This window comes from Salvia miltiorrhiza, chromosome 7 (assembly GCF_028751815.1).
Source record: "Salvia miltiorrhiza cultivar Shanhuang (shh) chromosome 7, IMPLAD_Smil_shh, whole genome shotgun sequence".
NCBI classification, from domain to species: Eukaryota; Viridiplantae; Streptophyta; class Magnoliopsida; order Lamiales; family Lamiaceae; genus Salvia; species Salvia miltiorrhiza.
Window position 1 is genome coordinate 40,236,082 of NC_080393.1, and position 20,203 is coordinate 40,256,284.

At 39.5% G+C, this 20,203-nt stretch overlaps 1 long non-coding RNA gene across 1 annotated transcript; it reads left to right on the forward strand.

Annotated features, from left to right (window-relative positions):
* The first annotated feature begins 692 nt into the window (after positions 1-692).
* On the forward strand, positions 693-2,404 carry LOC130992937 (uncharacterized). The gene is made up of 2 exons (XR_009091495.1): positions 693-2,051; positions 2,181-2,404. It is a non-coding gene; the product is annotated as an uncharacterized LOC130992937 (long non-coding RNA).
* Positions 2,405-20,203: the final 17,799 nt, after the last annotated feature.

Consider the following 20,203-nt stretch of genomic DNA (forward strand, 5'->3'; position numbering starts at 1 on the left):
ACCCGCTGCAAGTGTCCGACAACGCCCCTGCTCCCGCTCCACCGCCGTCGCACCGGCACCTCTCTTTTATCTCCGGGTTTAGGTCTCTCACTCACACAGTTTCTATATAGTTTCTTCTTTATCTAATTGATCTCTCTCTCTCTCTCTCTCTCTCCAACAGTGTGTGTCTTCCTTACCCCCAGCCGATTGCAGTTGCTTCACCATTGCGCGGTTTGATTTTTCTCCTTGCGTTATATGTCTCTAAATGTGAGATTGAGCTATTGTGTGTTAGATTTCTGAAAATTTGCAGCTTTCTTTGTGTGTGTGGATTAATTTTATTACTATGTTGATGAACTTGAATTTAGTGTTAATAAATTTGAAATTAGTGTTGTTGTTGAGGCTATGTTAGATTTCTATGCTTTAGTCCATTGTAAGAAGGAATGCAACAAAGTTGTCCATTGATAGACTACCATCTTATGAGATAATGTGCTTATGAATAAGTAATGTTTAGCGATTTGGACTGATTCTCGATTGGTGAATGCTAGTAGATGAAGTTTTACTTAAGCTGCATTGACTATTAGCACGTCTGTTTATTTGAGTGATATATTGGTTAGCGCTTAAGAGAAATTCGGTTGAAATATAATTTTTGTTGCTTTTACTTGGGCACTGTTGAGAGAAATTCGGTTGAAATGTTGTTGACAAAGTCCCTAGAGAGCTCTGTTACTGTATTGTACACTTAAGCTGAGGTTGCTGCTACTCTTTTATTTCCATTTAAGCTGAGGTTGCTGCTACTCTCTTAAATTGCTCCCAGCTTGTGTTGAAAATATTTGTTTCTTCAAATTTCATTGTTATTATTGTTTCTTTGAATATGTTGATAGTTGACAGTTGACAGTTTCACTCCGTCTCTTTGGATTAATATGTTTATGTTCATGTTTAATAGGTGGGAGATGTTGTACTTGTTGAGGATGAGATTGTGATGGAAGATGATATTAAGTTGATTGGACTGCAGGCATTGGTATGTGCTGTTGCTTATGGTCCGCGGTGGATTCATATTTATGAATCTGAGACAATTTTCATTCGCTCACAACTGAGAGAAGTTCCTCTAGAGAATGTGTTGCTAATATGTGTTCTTTGAATCAATTCTGCTGAATTCATTTGCAACTGTGAGTTTTTATAGACAAAAACACAATCTTTATTTGTTGTTTGGATGCCCCTTAGCTGTCTTGTATTTTCTATGATCCCCTACTGCATTTTCACTAGTTTTTATGTAGTTTAGGTTTGCAGTTTCAAGTTTTAACTTGCTATCTGTTAACTTTAGTAATAAATTATCTCTGCTAGGTAGGATACACTGTTACAACTCGAAGACGTCAAACTATTGGCAAGGTGCACTATGTTGTTCTTTATAGTCTTGCCAAGATTAATGTTGGATATCTTTGACATTTCCATAGTTGTTTCGCTTTTAGGTGCGTGGCTACACCTTTAGTATCAGTTCAGGCACGTTGGAATCACTTGAGCTCGACTCATTTGGAATTTCCATTATCCCCTCGAGTTTGGTAGGTTTATTTTTGTAGGTTTAGATGTATGACTTTAGTTGCTTATATGTCTCATTCCACGAATCATGTGTTGATGGTTAAAGTTCCATGTTCATTTAGCAAACAAAGCAGGTTGTTGGATTAAACCCTGTTAAAGAAACCTTTGCCTTTTCAATCACATGATCTTCTAGGCAAAAAGAGGCAACAATTTTTATGTTGGATGCTGATTCAGAAGCAAGGGAAACCAGTTCTGAATAAGCAGCATTAAAAGTCCTTTTGCAGACTTGGCTTGCAATATAGCCCACCGATAAAGTGGCAGGGCATCACCTTGGCTTGCAATTAATGTTGTTCATCTTAATCAATTATGTAAATTTTTGGTGCAGAACTATTGGGAAAGATTTTTGTCCAATCGGGATTCTTGGACATTTGCAGGCTCTGCTAGCTGCTCTTGCTATTATGTCGGATCTTATGTTCGACTTCTTGGGAAGGTGCAGTAACGAAGCCCTCAAGGAAGAGATGAAAGAGAAAAGAAGGGCTCAGGTGCACTTTAAGTTATGTAATGTGCTACCTCAAACGATTGCCTATTTGGTGCCTATTTTTTTAGTTTGTCACTTTAATAATTCTGATGGTAGCGGTCATTCTTCATTTTTCACTAAATCTCTATTGCAGATTACTTTCATGAGGAAGAAGGATTTCAGGAAAGAGCAACTAGTTCTTGAGGAGTTAGTGCTAGAATACATAGTATGATAGATTTTCGTTTTAGCTATAAGATAGTTGGTACTTTTAATTTTGAATCGAATATGCAATAATGATGTATACTTGATACTTGGTTCATTTGGATGGTAATGTATGAATATTTTGGATGATATATAAAATTGTTATTGTTGATTTTATCATTTTGTTGTTTTAAAGTTATTTATTTATTTTTTGAGATAAATAATATAAAAATTGAGAAAAAAATATTAAATATACTACTTATAGTTGGAATACATAACACTATAAAAAATACAAAAAAACTGTTATGTATTTCTATCAAAGATAACGGTTAAAACCGTTATAAAAAGTACAAAAAACTGTTAACTATGATTAAAAAAAATAAAAAAAAATCTAATACATAACGGTAAAATCTTAATACATAACGGTGAAAAACCGTTATGTATAACTATTATAGATAACGGTTATGTACCGTTACGTATGAGCATCGTACCGTTATCTATACTATTATACATAACGGTAAAAAAACCGTTATGTATGACTGTATCATAGATATCACCACTATACTTATCGGTTTTTTGGGGTCATAGATAACGGATTTTATCCGTTATCTATGAGCGTTTTTGTAGTAGTGATATATATATATATATACATAAATATGAATCTATTTTTACAAAGAAAGAGAAGAAGAAGAAGTAGAACTTCAAAGCTTCGTTTGATTTCATTTTCGAACTGCTGTATCAAGAATATGTGAGTGTGTGTGTCTGGTTGGCTGAGCGAGAGGCGGCCGGCGGTAGGCGGACTGCTGCTGTCGGTCGGAGTCAGGGAGGCGAAGGCGGTGGCTTGGCGCCACTGTTGTCTGCCGGTCGGAGTGAGCAGAGAGAGAGGAAGACGAGGGCGGCAGGCCTTTCGGCCGTGCGGTCGCCAGAAGGGAGGCAGTGGCGGCGAAAGCTATGGAGGGGAAAAAGAGGCGGTGGTTTTGAGAGAGAAAGGGGGAGAGCAGGGCTGGGAGAGCAGGGCTGAGAGAGCAAGGCTGGGAAAGCAGCGTTGAGAGAGCAGTGCTGGGATAGCGGCGCTGGGAGAGAAGCGCTGGGAGAGCAGCGCTGGGAGAGAAGCGCTGGGGAGAACAACGCTGGGAGAGAGAGCAGCGCTAGGAGAGAAGCACTGGGAGAGAGAGAGCAGCGCTGGGAGAGAAGCGCTAGGGAGAGCAGCGCTGGGAGAGAAGCGCTGAGAGAGTAGCGCTGGGAGAGCAGCGCTGGGATAGCGGCACTGGGAGAGCGGCGCTGGGAGAGAAGCGCTGGGAGAGCAGTGCTGGGATAGCGGCGCTGGAAGAGCAGCGCTGGGAGAGAAGCGCTGGGAGAGCAGAGCAGAGCATAGCAGAGCAGAGAAGGGGGGGAGGAGGCGGCGATCTCGCCGTTTCCAAGGAGGAAGACATCGCGGACGATGTGGGTGTGGGTTTTGAGTGTGAAGGAGAGAGAGGAAGTTGGGTGTGGAAGAAGGGGCGATTATATTCAGATTGAGCCCTTATTTTATTTAAAGACCGTGGGCTGTCTTTATTATTAATTGGGCTTGTGCATATTTTAAGTAAACACTTATTATATGCTTAAGTATGAAATGAGTCATGCATTGCATCATGATTTAATTGGTTATTTATAATTCTAATTACAAAAGAAAGACGAGTAAGAATATTGTTGGTGTTCTTAACTCAAGAATTTTAGTTTTCAATTATTTATTCATTAAATTTTGAAAACCCGGCTAAGTGAATCATAGAATGTTATGCACTTTACCTTGACTTAAGATTAGATTCAGGAGTTGCTGTGCCATTTGATGCACTAGCTCTAATAGGGAGGATTCAGAGCGAGACCGAAAAGTTCATAATGGAGACAAGAGGAGGAATGCAGAATGTGAACTCCCAACTATCACATCTTGCCCAAGCTAGAGCTGAAGTCTCTGCCCAAGCATCTCAAGTATATCTTCTTGGGCGAGGGAGACACATTGCCTGTAATTATAAATTCAGAGTTGACACTCGAAGACGAGAACAGGATAATCGAGACCCAAGAAGCACTGGCGGCAACCCAGAAGGCCCTCCTGGCTTTTTTCAAGTATCAAGGGTTCAGGTATCCACCTGCACCTGCCCCTTGAATTCTACCCTCCCTAGGATGTTTAGTTTTTAGTTTGTTTTGTTTTGTTTTGTTGCGTCTGCATGATTTGTGTTTGATCGTTTGTGTTGGTGTTTCTGTTTTTGTTCGTTTTTTTTTTTTAGTTTGTGTTTTCCTTGACCCCCTCTACACACCCACTTTGCCCAAAGCAAAGTGTGTGTGTGGGGGGGGCCAAGGCGTCTGTTGTTGCTTTACCGGGTAATCCTTGTTCTCGCACCCTTTGCCTTAAAGCAAAGTGTGTGAGTGGGAGGGAAGACCCGGTATCTTTTTTGTTTCATAGTTTGTGTCAAGCATGCTGCACATTCGAAGTTTCTCAGTTTGTGATGATTTGAAAGTGCAATTTTGTGAGCGAGATTAAGCAAACTCTATGCCGTATGTAGTTGAGGACGATGGATAGGGAATTGGGCATACCTTGTGAGGATTTGAGCTTTTAAATTGTTACCTTAGGCCAAAACAATTCTTTCTTTCATTGTGTGAATTTTGACATCTTGATTAAGGGAAATGCTAGAACTTGCCTTGATTCTTGGTCGAACCCTGTGTACACAGTCTAGGTGTATTGAATGATTTAGGCATTTTCTTTCTTTCAGCCCACTGAGCCAAACTGACCAACCCCACTTTTATCACTTGCAACCCTTTTGAGCTTAACAATTCTTTTGAATTCACTTATAAATTTGCCAAAAATTGAGCCGTCCCGGTCAAAAACTGAACTTAAGGGCAAAACAATAAAGGGAGATAGTGTAGTAAATCCAATGGGGCAGGACTAGTGCAAAGAAAGTGCAAATGGGAAATCTAAATCCCAAAACAGAAAAAGTCCAGAAAAAAGAAAAAAAAAAGGAAAAGAAAAAAAAAAGAGGAAGAATAAAGGGAAGAATGTGCTTAGGCCCGCAAGAATAGGCAAGGATCAAAAGAATCTGGGAAGTTTGTTGCCCATAATGAAGTTCAGAATGACCAAAGCCTCGTACAAAAAAATTCTCACCCTTTGCCTTAAGCCACATTACAACCAATGAAAGACCTAATGAGATGCACCTAGAACTTTGACTAAAGGGGAAGGCATTAGAAGATAGGCAAGCTTATGGTCAGAACCCAATCAAGATGTCTGGAGTGTAAACATGAGCCTAAACACTTGAGAGAAAGAGTGGAATGGGAGGAACATCCTTATGCCCACAACCCGATCTTGACTCAACTGATGGCAATTTTGATTGTTTGATCTAGCTACTTGTTGTTTCTTTTGATCTTCATTTTACTGTTGGACTGAGAGAGTTTGGCATGCTATGTGTTTTCGTTTTTTTTTTTATGTTTTGTGTGTTTTTTTTCGTTCGTGTCTGTTTCCCAGGCAAATTCATGCATGCACGCTTGAGGACAATCGTGTTTAAAGTGTGTGCGTGTGATGAGCCCAGGTTTGTGCTCTGTTTTCGTGTGTGTTTTAAGTCTAGATCGAGTCTTTTCCCTTGTGTTTGTGTCCTTTGGTCGCCTGGGAGGGCGTAATTCAATGGCAGGGATCAGCTTGAGGGGAAGAGGTCAAAAGGCCAGAGAAACGGAGTCTGCCGGGGCAGCAGAGAATTCAAAGTGCCAGAGCAGAGGAGTCTGCCAGAGCAGAGGAGTCTGCCAGGCCAGAGAAACGGAGTCTGCCAGAGCAGAGAATTCAAAGTGCCAGAGCAGAGAATTCAAAGTGCCAGAGCAGAGGAGTCTGCCGGGGCAGCAGAGAATTCAAAGTGCCAGAGCAAGCGATTCCTCTGACGCCAGCGGGGAAGCTAACATGTCAGTTTGAAGGGGAAACGGTGACCTTCGACATATACAATGCCATGAAATATCCAGCCGATACAGAGATGGTGAAAAGTGTCGACATGATTGAGAAGGCTGTTGAGGAAGTTCTGCCCAGAAGCCCAGGCTGATTCGATGGGTTCTGCTATTACAAGAGTTCGACGTGGAGATAAAAGACAAAGCTGGAGAAGCAAGTGTATGCAAGGCCGAAGGACTACGTCCATTCATGGCAACTACTAACACATTGATAGATGTTAAAAATGGCACCATTAAAATGACTGTGTTAGGAGAGTCAGTGTCTTTCTCTGCGCATCATAATCGAGCCATGCCATCATCCTCACTCACTAATGAATGTTCTTATATTGATGCTATTGATGGCTTGGCCGAGATGTTCTTTGTGCAGGAGCAAGAAGTTGTTGAGGTTTTTGCAGGGTCCGCGGACATGGAGGAGTTTGCCCGTGAAGCCGAAGAAAGAGAGCGGGCCCGCAAGGCTAAGCTCCCCATTGATGAGGCCGTGGTGATTGACTATGCCACGAAGATTAAGCCGACCTTGGAGCTCAAGGAGCTCCCCAAGAACCTCAAGTATGTATACTTGGAAGGAGAGGTGGAAAAGCCCGTGATCATATCTGCCGAGCTCACGCACGAGCAAGAGTTGGCATTGATGGAGGTTTTGCGGAAAAACAAGGCAGCTTTCGGATGGGGTCTTGCCGATATTAAAGGCATCAGCCCTGCCACTTGCATGCACAAGATCCACCTTGAGGAAGGGGCGAGGCCCAAGAGAGATGGCCAAAGGAGATTGAATCCGGTCCTCATGGAGGTGGTACGCAAGGAAATCCTCAAGCTATTGGCGGAGGGGATCATCTACCCGATCACCGATAGTGAGTGGGTTAGTCCGGTGCACGTGGTGCCGAAGAAAGGAGGGATCACCGTCATTCTTAATGACGATCAAGAGTTGGTGCCAACCCGCCCCGTGACGGGATGGCGCATGTGCATCGACTACAGGAAATTGAATGCAGCCACCAAAAAGGACCACTTTCCCCTCCCCTTTATTGATCAAATGCTTGATCATTTAGCTGGTCATAATTTTTACTGTTTTCTTGATGGACTTTCAGGGTACTACCAAATAGCCATTGCACCAGAGGACCAAGACAAGACGGCATTCACCACTCCCTTCGGCACCTTTGCATGGAAGAGGATGCCGTTCGGATTGTGCAATGCACCGGGGACTTTCCAACGGTGCATGATGTCGATCTTCGCGGAAATGATAGGTGATTTTGTTGAGATTTTTATGGATGATTTTTCCGTGTTTGGTTGCTCTTTTAATGATTGTTTGGCGAAAATTGATTTGGTGTTGCGGAGGTGCATAACTAGTGGGTTGACTTTAAGTTGGGAGAAGAGTCACTTCATGGTGACTAGTGGCATTGTTCTTGGCCACGTCGTGTCTAAAAATGGTATAGAGGTCGATAAGGCCAAGGTAGAGGTCATTCAAAAGTTGCCTCCACCTATTGATGTGAAAGAGATTAGAAGCTTCCTAGGTCATGCCGGGTTTTACCGGCGTTTCATTAAGGATTTTTCTAAAATTAGTCAACCTCTATGCCGTTTACTTGCCCAAGATGTGCCTTTTGAATTCAATGATTCTTGCATGCATGCTTTTGAGTTGCTTAAGCTTAAGTTGAGCACAGCTCCAATTGTGGTTGCACTCGATTGGGCAATGCCCTTTGAAATCATGTTCATTCTTAGATGCTGAACTTGCCTCATCAGGTCCGCTACTTGCTTCTGCAGCTCATTGTTTGGGGCTACAGCATTGGCTTCGACCCTCCTTCCTCTGACTAATTTTTGTTGAGAACTCGCGGCAAGTGTGTTGAAGATCTCCTTGAGCTCATCAGCTGTCTTTCGGGCAATGTTGCCCCCAGCGGTACTATCCACCATAAACTGTGCCGTCTGAATTAATCCCTTTCGTAAAACCAAGGTAGGCGAGCGGCGAGGTTAGGCGGGCGCCGTAGGCGGCGGGCGCCGTGTGTGCGGCGGTGGCCGCAAGAGTAGGCGGCCGCCTACCCGGAGGCGGTGGCCGCAAGAGAAGGCGGCCGCCTATCCGGAGGCGGTGGCCTAGTCTGGCAGCGGCAGTTGTCCCGGTAATTGCCTCTTGATCCAAAATAAAGCTCAAACTTCACGAAAGACTTCCCAAACTCCGGAATCCTGCACCAACAAGAAAAGGCAGCAAACAACACTCGAGCAAGAATAAAACGGCACGAAAAAGCACAGAGCATGCTAGGGTTTTTTCTTGTCACTCCGCTTCCAGCAGCCTCCAGGACGATTTTGCACTTTTCTACCCTAGTTTTGAGAGTTTTAAACATGTTCTAATCATCTTGGATTGCTTGGGATTGAATTTTAGCTTGGATTATTATTGCTAGTTTGAAGTTTAGCTTGGATATTGTAAGACAATTTCTCCCTTTTCATGTTGATCTATGGTGATTTCTTTTTGGTCTAGTTGAATGATTGTTGGATTGAGTATTTTAATAGTAGAATTATGTTCTTATGTTGATGAGCATTATTGATTAGCTTTAGGATTCTTCATCCTTTGAATTGCCCAGCTTTCCTTCATTTAGTGTTTGCAGAATTTGTGATTTCAATTGTGTTTGATTCTTAGTTAATATTATAGTATTGTTGAATGAGACGTTCAGTTTGTTATGTGTGATATTTGATTGAGGTTGGCGTTTTTAGTGGACAAATAGTGTTACCACGCTCTTGGTTGCTTATTATAGATTATTTCTATAGCTAGATGAATATGATGATGATGTCCGTTTGTCTTATGCATAATTTCCCGTTGATTCCCTTAAGTTTAATAGTTACATGTTCCTCAATTGTTGCCTAGATAGTGAGAGAGAGTTACGTCAGACCCAATTACCCGATTAGAGTGTTTAGATTTCATTTCAGTTTCTTGTAAGCAATACGATTAGAGCCCTGCTAAGTCTTCCTTGTGAGACGACTTGAGTCACCTTACCACCCTAGGACGACCTCGTATAAATTCGAGTCCATCCGCTAGGTGTTTTAGGATGAGTCAAATTTTAGATTTCTTGTAGGCTTCGTGGATCAGGAGGACTAGCACCGCTATTCCGATTTAGAGATTAGAATAAACGACAAGCATTGCCTAATCAGGTGGGCTTACTTTCCAAATGTATGATTGAGTTATTAAGCTCTAAATATTTTATGAAATGAAAACTGTTTATCTAATAAATAATTTTGTGCGCTCTGTTATGTTTAAGGCTCACAATTCTTGGATCGATCGAGGTTCTCTTATGGCCTAACACGTTATTTGAGAATTGTGTACACTTGTTAGTTATTTCGGTGGGTTGATCTCCATCGGACACTAATTCATGTAAGAGGCATTATAAGGGTGCTTGGCTGGATGTGTTCCGGAGCATGTATCATATAAGGCCTGCCTAGGTAGCGTCCCGAGGTCAATTCAACTTGTCTGAGTTTCGTCCTCAGGGCAAGTGTCATGGGAGAAAGCGATACGTCGGTGGCTAAAAGGTCCGGCATCACAGCGAGTAACTAAACAGAGTGTGACAACAGCGCGCTAATAAAACGAAATACTTTAACATGCTTAGAAGTTCCTTTACTTTAAAACCTTCTAAGTTATGTCATGAATGATTGGATAAACTGCTCTTACGAATTGTGAAATGTTTTTAAAAGTTGCAGTCCACTAAGTACATTAGTACTTAGCCCAAATATTTTCAAATGTTTTTCAGGTTGATGGTTGGTGTTGACGGGGAGAGCTGAGGCTAGGGTTCAACTCCGTGTTTTGACTTCCGCTGTAGTACTAGCCTTTATCTGTCTTTCATTTTCTTGACTTAAGACCTTATGTTATGACTCCAAACGATATCTTTTGTTGAGCCTAGACTTTTGTCGTAGCCCGATATAGCCAGTGATAGCATATACCAAGTATCGTACGACTAATAAAAGAAATAGTGAAAGAAATAGAAATACATCTTGTTTTAGCGGAAGCAATTTCAAACTTTATTCATTTTAAAGAAGGATTTCAAGACTAAAATATTTTCTTACTTGGGTAAAACATAAATAAGCAATTGTAGACTTAGCAAGGGTTTGAACAGTATTTTCCCTTATGGGATATTACAGGCATAAGCAAATTAAATAAAGAGTTTCATCAGAGTTATGCAGCGAGATACGTTACTATATGTGTGAAGACATATAGCAGGGAGTTCAATTTCTTATAGAGTCAAAGCGTATAAAGATAAATATGAGACATAAGAAAGACACAACCAACTGACAATTCCAACAGCCTTAACCCATCCTCGCGCCCAGCCAGACCTGCACATTTAGAAATACATGCAGGGCTGAGTACCAAAAAGCGCTCAGTGGACTCATGCCGGAAATAATTGAAATGTTGCTCTTAGAGCTATATGTCTATCTTGCCCTTTTCAATGCATCAACAGGATTTAGTGAGATTTAAAAATACCTGTTCATGTTTTTCTGTCATAAACTCATTTGCATCATCATAGTAATATCATTAGTCTGCAGACATTATATTCAGGGTATGTGCCAACTATGAGAACTCATATAACATATATATATACTAGGTGAAGAGAAGGAGGCCTCCTTCAAATCGCCGTGACCGGCCGACTAGAGACGGCTCACGATCACCTCTGCGCACAAAACCTTTATTGTCATATAAATCAGTTAAAGGCCGATATCTTGCATCATGATCATAGTCATGTCTTTCATAGAGGCAACATACCACATCTCATTCTCATCAATAATAAATATGGCAAGTTGACAATTTTCATAATACTCATCAATAATACTTCAACATGCTTCATTTTCATAAGATTTTACTTTTGAACTCATTATCATGGTAGCTAGCCATAATAGAGTTAGAATAAAGCCCACCTGTCTCAAGGGTCGATGACGTAAAGCTTAGAGTCGTACTAACGCCGGCCGTCACTCGAACCTTTGGTGGCGCACGTGGTTTAGATTGCCATGTGACAAAATAAACTCTAGTTAGAATTTCATCTAACTAATATCTAATACTTATACTTTCATCATATGCTTAATCTCATCTTATAACTTCTCTACTATTTACCCAATTGGACCTCCCAATTTAATTGGATATCTTATCCAATTAAAAGACTCTCAATCCTAGGTAAATAGCATTCAAAAAAATCACATAGTCATTCATACTTCAAATTAATCAATTATTCCACATAATACATTTTCACAATTTATCACAATAGTCAAATGACTTGAAAATCATTCTATGAAACTTGAAATCTTTTTCCCTTGTAAGTAAATTCTCAAATATACATGTAAGCTATGGAATATATATATATTTTCCAGTAGCATTTTCATGACATAACATGGTGTATTTCTAAACTGCTTTAACTCAGAAATCTCTTGGATTCAAGACTTATACCGTTGAAAACCTCTTTGAGTCTAGTTTCGTTTAAAAAAAAGTAGAGTGAAAAACTCCAAGTGGTTTAAGAGATATGGATGTTTTCCCACAGTCTACCAGATTCGGAAGTTTTGCACGAGTGGACGTGCATCTGTATAACACATGTATAGTTCTTCCATAAAAATTTGGAAGGCTGAATGTTTTTGAAAGTTACTGAAAAGTGTGACTCTAAAGACTGCCCTTCCAAATTTCCGGTGGAATTTCGCAGTAGAAGTTTTATAATTTAAAAAGGTAGTAAACAAAGTTCAAATGACTTGACATTTTACCAAAATTTGCAAGACACATATATCTACTTACCATAAAATTTTGAAGATTTTTAGACGAGAGAAACCTCGTCGACTCATCAGTCCAGTACGTAAGAAAATTTCCCAAAATGGTTGAAATTATAACATTTACACATATCATCTTAGATCTTCAATTTCACCACCATTTTCATGCATTTTCACACTAAGAACTCATCATTCTTCAAATATCAAACATATAACCCTCTTAAGGGTTTTCAAAAATATATATCTTCCCTTCTCATGCATCTAACATGTAGAGGTGTATATTATTAAATGTGATTTTATTAGAAAAAAGAAAAGAAAAAACCTAAAAGAAACCCTTGAAAGCACAAGAAAAGCAGACTAAGGGCCGAGCCTCATTAAAACCTTTTCACGGAAAACCCAGTGGGAAAAACCTGTGAAAAGGGAAAAGAGTACCCGTCTAAAAACAAAAACAAAAGCAAAAGAGGGGAAAAGCGGAAGGGAAAGTTTCCGGAACTCCGGCCTAACCATCGTCCCCAAACGATCCCGGCGTTTCCCCCCAAAACAACAAAAGAGCAGAGGCAAATGGCCGGAGTAATGTCGTCGCCAAAGTGCCAACCAAAAAAGACTACACGGCCGGAAAAACGCCGTCGCCGATAGCCCGAAAAGAACAGAACCAGAGAACGAAAGAAAGTTACATGGCCGGTTATACGCCGTCGCCATGAACTTTCTACAACAACCAACACGAAAAAGCACACCAAGAGGATAGAAACCCGGCCGGTTAGATGCCGTCGTCGGTAATATCCTACTAACAAAAACATCAAAGAAAGACGCAAAGCTGCAAGCATCAGCCGGTGAGACTCCGTCGCCGGATACTAAACAGCCCATAGAAGCACCAGAGTTGACTGTCCGACCTCCTCTCATTCGTCCACCACCAGACCCACCAAACGCTCACGCGTCCATAGCCCTGAGCACTACCAGAGACGCTGCCCAACCCAGCCACCAGCAGCAGCAAATGCTCCAAACCAGAAGTCCGAAACCAAGAACACCAAGTGTTCGAAGAAAAGCCCCAGCGAGTTTTCAACTTATAACGAATTCGATCCACCCAAAACCCGTCAGCCCAACGTCCCAAAATCTTTATCCAACATAAAAGAGTGCATTCAAAGCCCTGAGCACTACCAGAGACGCTGCCCAACCCAGCCACAAGCAGCAGCAAATGCTCCAAAACAGAAGCCCGGAACCAAGAACACCAAGTGTTCGAATAAAAGCCCCAGCGAGTTTTCAACTTATAACGAATTCGATCCACCCAGAACCCATCAGCCCAACATCCCAAAATCTTTATCCAACAAAAAAGAGTGCACCAATCAAGCGCCTGACATGCGAAACTGCACAGCCCCCTCCAAAAAGAACCCACCCAACCGAGAACAGCACAAAGGGCGCAAGGTATTCAAAAAAAGTCCCCACCGAAACTAGAGAACCAGAACCGCAGCATTAGAATTTAATACGAACCCTGCTATGCGTGGCCATATCAAGAGCCACGGCATCCTTAATTTCATCAATCGCAAACGGCCACCAGCCCTCGGAATGATTTTGATTTGCCATAAGATCCGCAGCCGTGTTTCATTCCCTGTAAATGTGAGACACTTGAAAGTTAAAGTTCGAGAGCAAACTTATAGTCCTCTTCCACAGAGCCATGAAACGCCACGGAACGTCATTAGAACGAGAATTCAGAAGGTTAACAATATAAGTAGAGTCTGCCTCAATCCAAAGGGAACGCCATCCTCTATTATCAGCAATATTAATAGCATAAATGGCAGCAAGTAACTCAGCTTCAAAAGCGAAACCGACTCCACCTTTAAAGTGGAAACAACCACGAACCCATCCAAAATTATCACGGAAAACTCCACCAGTAGCAATATTTCCTGGCACACCCAACGCAGAGCCGTCAGTATTCACCTTTATCCATTGGCCGGCTGGGGGCCACCAATGGACCTCAACCATGGTGGGGGGCGCCGCAGTACGTGTAGAAACCCCAATACGTCTGAGAAGCAAATAATCCATCCAAGAGTTACTGGCACAACCAAGCTTGGGAAAGTGAGAATCCATTTCCTTAAACATAGCTTTAAGAAATCCCGTAATAAGATTCGGATGGAATCCAACATCATTGAAAATCGCTTGATTACGACAATCCCAAATTTTCCAGAGTAAATTCATAATTCCCGCTTTCTAGAAAGAGACCACTTGCGTGCTGAATTTCTTATGCCAAGCCGCGACGAGAACACTATGAATATCCTCAAAAAACAAGTACTCCGCTTTTCCAAACCACGCCAAAAAATCCGTCCACACCGGCTTCAACGCCCTGCATCTCTAGAACAAATGATCAATGAACTCCTCATCCTGACAACAGATGATGCAGCGATTAGGGCCAACCATGCCACGGCGAACAAGCCCATCGATCGTAGGCATTTTCTTGTGAATAATTCTCCAACAAATCAAAGAGCGACGCTCCGGGATAAACTTTTCCCAAATCCAACGACCCCATCGGACTTCTGGAAAACGATGGTTCTGGGCAGCATAGGCCGAAGCCGCAGTCACATTTCCAGTAACAGAGTGCTTCCAGAAACGAGTATCATCTTCCTCCCCAATAGGCAGCAACAAAATATCCACAACAACATGTAGAGGTGTATAAGCATGTGAAAAGTAGTTGAAAGTTTGAAGGAGTTCACAATACTTTCCTTCACCAAAATTTTCGAAAATTATAGAAGTAGAGAAGGGATTATCATGCTTCAATATACATGCTTGTTCATCATATAAACTTATACATGTGGTTCATGGGATAAGATAAACCTCAGTTAGAAACTCATTTACTAAAATCCAATCTCGTCTCAAACTATAACTTATCACTCATCTTCTATTTACCCAAATAAATCTCAATCCCCAGGTATACTTAACTCCTAAGGATTCACAAGTCCTACTCTCGACTTAACACTCAACTCGAATTAAACTCATAGCAATCAAGCACATAAACAAGCATAATCACATAAACATATAATTCACACATAGACATGTCACAAACAAACATCATTCTGCACTGACTCGAATTAAAGACTTCACCAGATTCGGTACAGAACTCCACTGGAGTCGTGACCTATACCATTTGAAACCTCTTTGAGTCTAGTTTCATTAAAAAAAAGTAGGATGAAAAACTCTAAGTAGTTTAGGAGATATGACTGTTTTCCTACAGTCTACCATATTCAGCAGTTTTGAGCAATTGAAAACTTTGATTTTTGAAAAGTAGTAAACGTTGCCGAAAAGGCTTGAATTTGGTGGGTACTTAGCTAAGACACTCATGTCTTAACAATAAAAATTTGGGCTCCAAAAAGTTAGTGAAGGACACTGGAAAAGGTGACTCTATTGGCTACTCACCGAACATTTCGGCAGAAAGTAGCAGTTTTCGTTTTCTATTTTATAAAAATAGTAAACAAAGTCCAATTGACTTGAAATTTTACTGGTATGCTGAAGACTCTCATGTAATCTTACCATAAAATTTTAAAGATCTTTGGGTATCAAGAACCCAACGAAACAGTAGGTAGAAAAGGTCATAAAAAGACTCCAAACTTGAACATACAAGCAAATATACCTAGACTCCGGACTTCTTCGATGTAAAATTCTCAAAAATTCAAATTAAGCTCATTTAATTCACAATAACATAAATACATGATCATATATAAGCTCAATTAATCATCAAATAGCCATACATAAACATGCCCGACTCGTAACTCATCTTATATACAAGATCTCATGTATGCACGCAAACTAAACTCGAGAAATTTTCACAAATCAACATCATTAACCAAATTAATCATGCTTTCTCCTTGCTAGTAGTCTAACTAACATATAAACATCATCAATTCAAGTATTTATCTCCTTAATCAAAAGTTCCCAATTATTAGCAAACTAAACTTAACCAATTTTAGGCATTCTTGACAATTAACCAAATTGATCCCTAATTATCATTTCTATCATGCTTAATAACAATTAAACTTAGCCAATTTAATCAATTAACACATAGATCACAAAGTCCCAATTTTTAACAAACTAAACTTTTTGAAAATCTACAAACATGCATAAATCATTAATCCAACCTTAGATTAATCAAATTGAATCACCTAATTGCATTATTAACCAATCAATTAATCAATTAAACCATAGAATAAGTTTTATCCAAATCACATCAAACTAACTCTCACCGAAATTTGACCATCAACTTCAATCATCAATCTACTCCATCAAATATCATATTAGTCATCTCATAAGCTCATATTCACCATCAATTCATCATTTAATCCATAGATTCAAGAATTTCTTATTTTAGACAAACTAACCTAAATGAAAAATCATATCTCATGGCAAGCCTCTCAATACACATAGAAATCATCTCAAAACACCTCAATAAGCATAGATCTCATGCCAAATTAAGAAAAGAATAAGAAAAATATTTTGAAGGGGAGAACCCCTAAATTTTGAAAATTACTAAAAAAAAGAAAATGATGTTTTCTTGCTAGATCTAAACCATTTATACACATATATAACTCAATCAAGCTTAGATCTAAATAGATCTAGTACTTACTCAATTATTTAAGGAAGGATAAAAATCTTCTCTTTTGCTTCAAGCTTGAAAATCCCTCCAATCTAGTTCTTGATTCAAGGAATATAGATGTTTAGGACTTGATTTGATGGAGTTTCTTGGTATAGAAATGATCTTGGAAGCTTTGAGAATGGTTATCCATGGTGGTAGAAAGGGAAAAGAGAGAAAGGTAAGAGAGAGAGAGAGAGTAGGCGTGTGAATGGGGGGGGGGGGGAGAGAGAAAAATGAGTTTTGTTTAGAGCATAAGCTTGCTAGCTTCTTCAATACTCACACTTGCAACTTGCCCACTAAGTCATCCAATTAATTAATGCACAATTAAAGCTCTCACATGTGGCTTGCTCAATACTACACTAATTAATGAGATCAAGCTTGTAGGAAAAGCTAAGTTAGGGAAAATCACTTACTAATTAAAAACCATAAATCAATATCATCTAATAGTGTGATCAAATAATTAATCATAATTAGAATACACCTAATTCACATCACATCTAGCTCATTAAAATAAATTCTTAGAAATTCCATTAGGAAAAATTATAATATAGATAGCAAGATCACAATTCACCATTTAAAAAAAAAATCATCTCTGTGTTACACGTCCAAGGAAAAATTATAAATCAATTGATCTCAACTGTTATCATCACATGGGTCACATAAAAAAAAAATCAATTAATCTCACTCAAACATGACCTCTCAATCAGTCAAAATCTAATGACAATTTAATTGTATCATGAATTCGACTCATCTCTATAGTAAGTCTCACTCACTCACCTCGGCTCTATATCTAGCCAGGAATCCTCTTAACTTAACACTATAAATTGTCTAAAAATAATTAAGCTTCCTTTATCGGAAACACAAACTACATCATCTCCTCAATTTAATAAGCATTTCTATCAAAAACTCATTCTATTAAAAAAAAAAAAAAATCACCCACTAGTTCTATCATCAACTTCTAAAATACTCACATCTCAATCTTATTAAAAAAAAAAACCCTAATAAACTAATGCTAGAATCTCGATACTCTTAAAAGCGAATCCTCAAAATAAATAGTATGGAAAACTACGGGGTGTTACAGCAAATCCCTTCGGAATTAATGTACACCTTCGTGATCGCGAGTCATCTAGCGGGTTGGCCGATCACAGTGTCCGTAGAGGGAGGCCTCCCTCTCGGCACGAGTTACTGATATGGTTATTAATGATATAAAATGCCTGTGCGGGTTATTTATGAAAGAAATGATATTTGTAGTAAATACGAGCCTTTAAAGGAAAACCCTCGTATCTTACTTCTGATGAAAGGCTTGAAGATAAAATAATATGCATGTATGTAAATTTCGGCAAGTGCCCACTAAGTACTCCCGTACTTAGCCCTGTATGTATTTATAAATGTGCAGGTTGAACCGTGATCGGAGATGCAGTGTGCAAGCGGAGCTTTTATCAATCTAGAATGAGAACCTCAGAGTAGAGTATATGTCTTCATACATATACTCGAATTACTATTTTTCCGCTGCAAACACTGATTATGCTTAAGGATATTATGTTATTATGTCAAACCGTTATGTATTATTAACAATATACTCAACCTCGTTGAGTACCCTTTTGGATAATATTGCACGGCCCATCGTGGTCTTCTTTGACAATTAGTTAAGCTAAATTATCTTCCTTTATATAAAGTCGAGTCATCAAGGAGTTAAATACGCCCCTTTTCTAATCCCGCTCCTAAATCCCCTTCTCTAGTCATGATTTCCTGGATTTGCTATCCTTAGCAAAATGCGGTCGTGACACCTACCCACCCCCTAAGCCAAAAAAAAAAAAAAATCTTTTTCTTACTCCCCCTCCCTGCCTCTGACCCCACCTTCCCTCCCCCCGACCACCCACCCGAAGCCATTTTTTTTTACTTCTCCACCCCACTGCCCACCCCCCCCCTTCGGACGACCACCTTCAAGCAATTTTTTTTATCACTCCACCCCACTGCCCACCCCTCGACCCCCCTCCCCCCCATCCCCGAGCTAAAAAAAATCTTTTTTTTTTGTGAATTCAAACTTTAAAATTCTTGTTGTGAATTAGGGTTTAGGGTTTAGGGTTGTGAATTACATTAGGGTTTGTGGTTTAAGGTTTAAAGTGGGTTTAGGATTGTGGATTAAATTTTGGTTGTTAATTCGATTGGTTGTGAATTCACAATCAATTTTTTTTTGTTGTGGATTAAATTCTGGTTGTTAGTTTACAACCAAAAAAGCTGTTCACAACTAGTTGTGAATTCGATTGGTTGTGAATTCACAACCAAAAAATTTCGATTGTGAATTAAATTCTGGTTGTGAATTCACAATCAAAACCAAAACATTCTGGTTGTGAATTAAGTTTTGTTTGCGAGTTCTACTGGTTGTGAATTTACAACCAAAATAGCTCGAATTCACAACTTAATATTCTTGAATTCACAACCAGATCTATGAATTCAAAATTAAAACTAGAATTCACAATCAATTCGATGAATTCACAACTGAATTGCTAGTGTTCATTGTGAATTCGAGTTTTTTCTAGTTTTAAAACTCGAATTCACAACCAGTTTGATGAATTTACGATTGAATTGCTAGTGTTAGTTGTGAATTCGAGTTTTAAGTCTCGAATTCACAATCAACTCTATTGCTAGTTGTGAATTCAAGTAGTCGTAAATTTGAGTTTTAAAACTTGATTTTTTTGGGGGTGGAGTAATTTTTTTTTTGTGGTTTGGGGGTGGGTAGTTTGGGAGGGGGGAAAGGGGGTAGGGGTGGGGTGGGGTCAGAGGCGGGGAGGGAATAATTTTTTATTTTTATTTTGGCTTGGGTGGGGGTGGGACTGGGAGGGAAGGAGTAAAAAGAAATGGCTTTGGGGGTGGGGGGTAGGGTGAGGGAGGGTGGGGGAGAGGGTCTGGGGGTAGACATGGCATGGGAGTAAAAAAAAGTTTTTTACCTTGGAGGAGTTATAAGTTTTTTTTTTTTTTTTTTTTTTTTTTTTTTTTTTTTTTTTTAAGGATAAAGGGCAAAATGATAAGTGTGGGTATCTTTTTAAGTTTTTATCTTAGTGGCTAATTTTTAATTTTATTAAAGGAACGTGGGTATTTTCAAATCCACTCATTTTTTTTATTATCAATTATTTTAACTCATAAATGATGACATTTTGCTATTCACAAAAATTTGGGTACAATCAGGTTTACCATATAACCGGGTTGACCCACACCTAAAATAGTGTTATTTATAAGGTTCGGCTCAGAATACGGGTTCGGGTCAGAGTGTGGGTCAGAGTCTAAGTGAATGCGTAACCCGAGTGTACGGTACACCCAATTTTACCCAAGATCACCTCTTTTTGCTATAACGTAATTTTTTTTAAATTATAAAATAGTCTTGACCGACCCTTGCAATGTTTTAATTAGAGTTATTTACTTGTAAATACACGAACTTTCAGTATTTTCTAGTTTTTCCCACGAACTTTATTTTTTGAATCTAAATACACGAACTTCGTATTTTTCTGATTTTTCCCATGATGAAATATTCTGATAAAATTAAAACTGATTATTCTGTCAATTCTCGATGTCATTCTTCCTACCCACTACGTGAAACAACAAAAACCCTTAAAAAAGAAGTAAGCGATAGAATTCATCTCATTCTCTACGTAAACAACACAAATTATCTTTTTTTTTTAAATGTAAACTCATTATTCTATCAATTC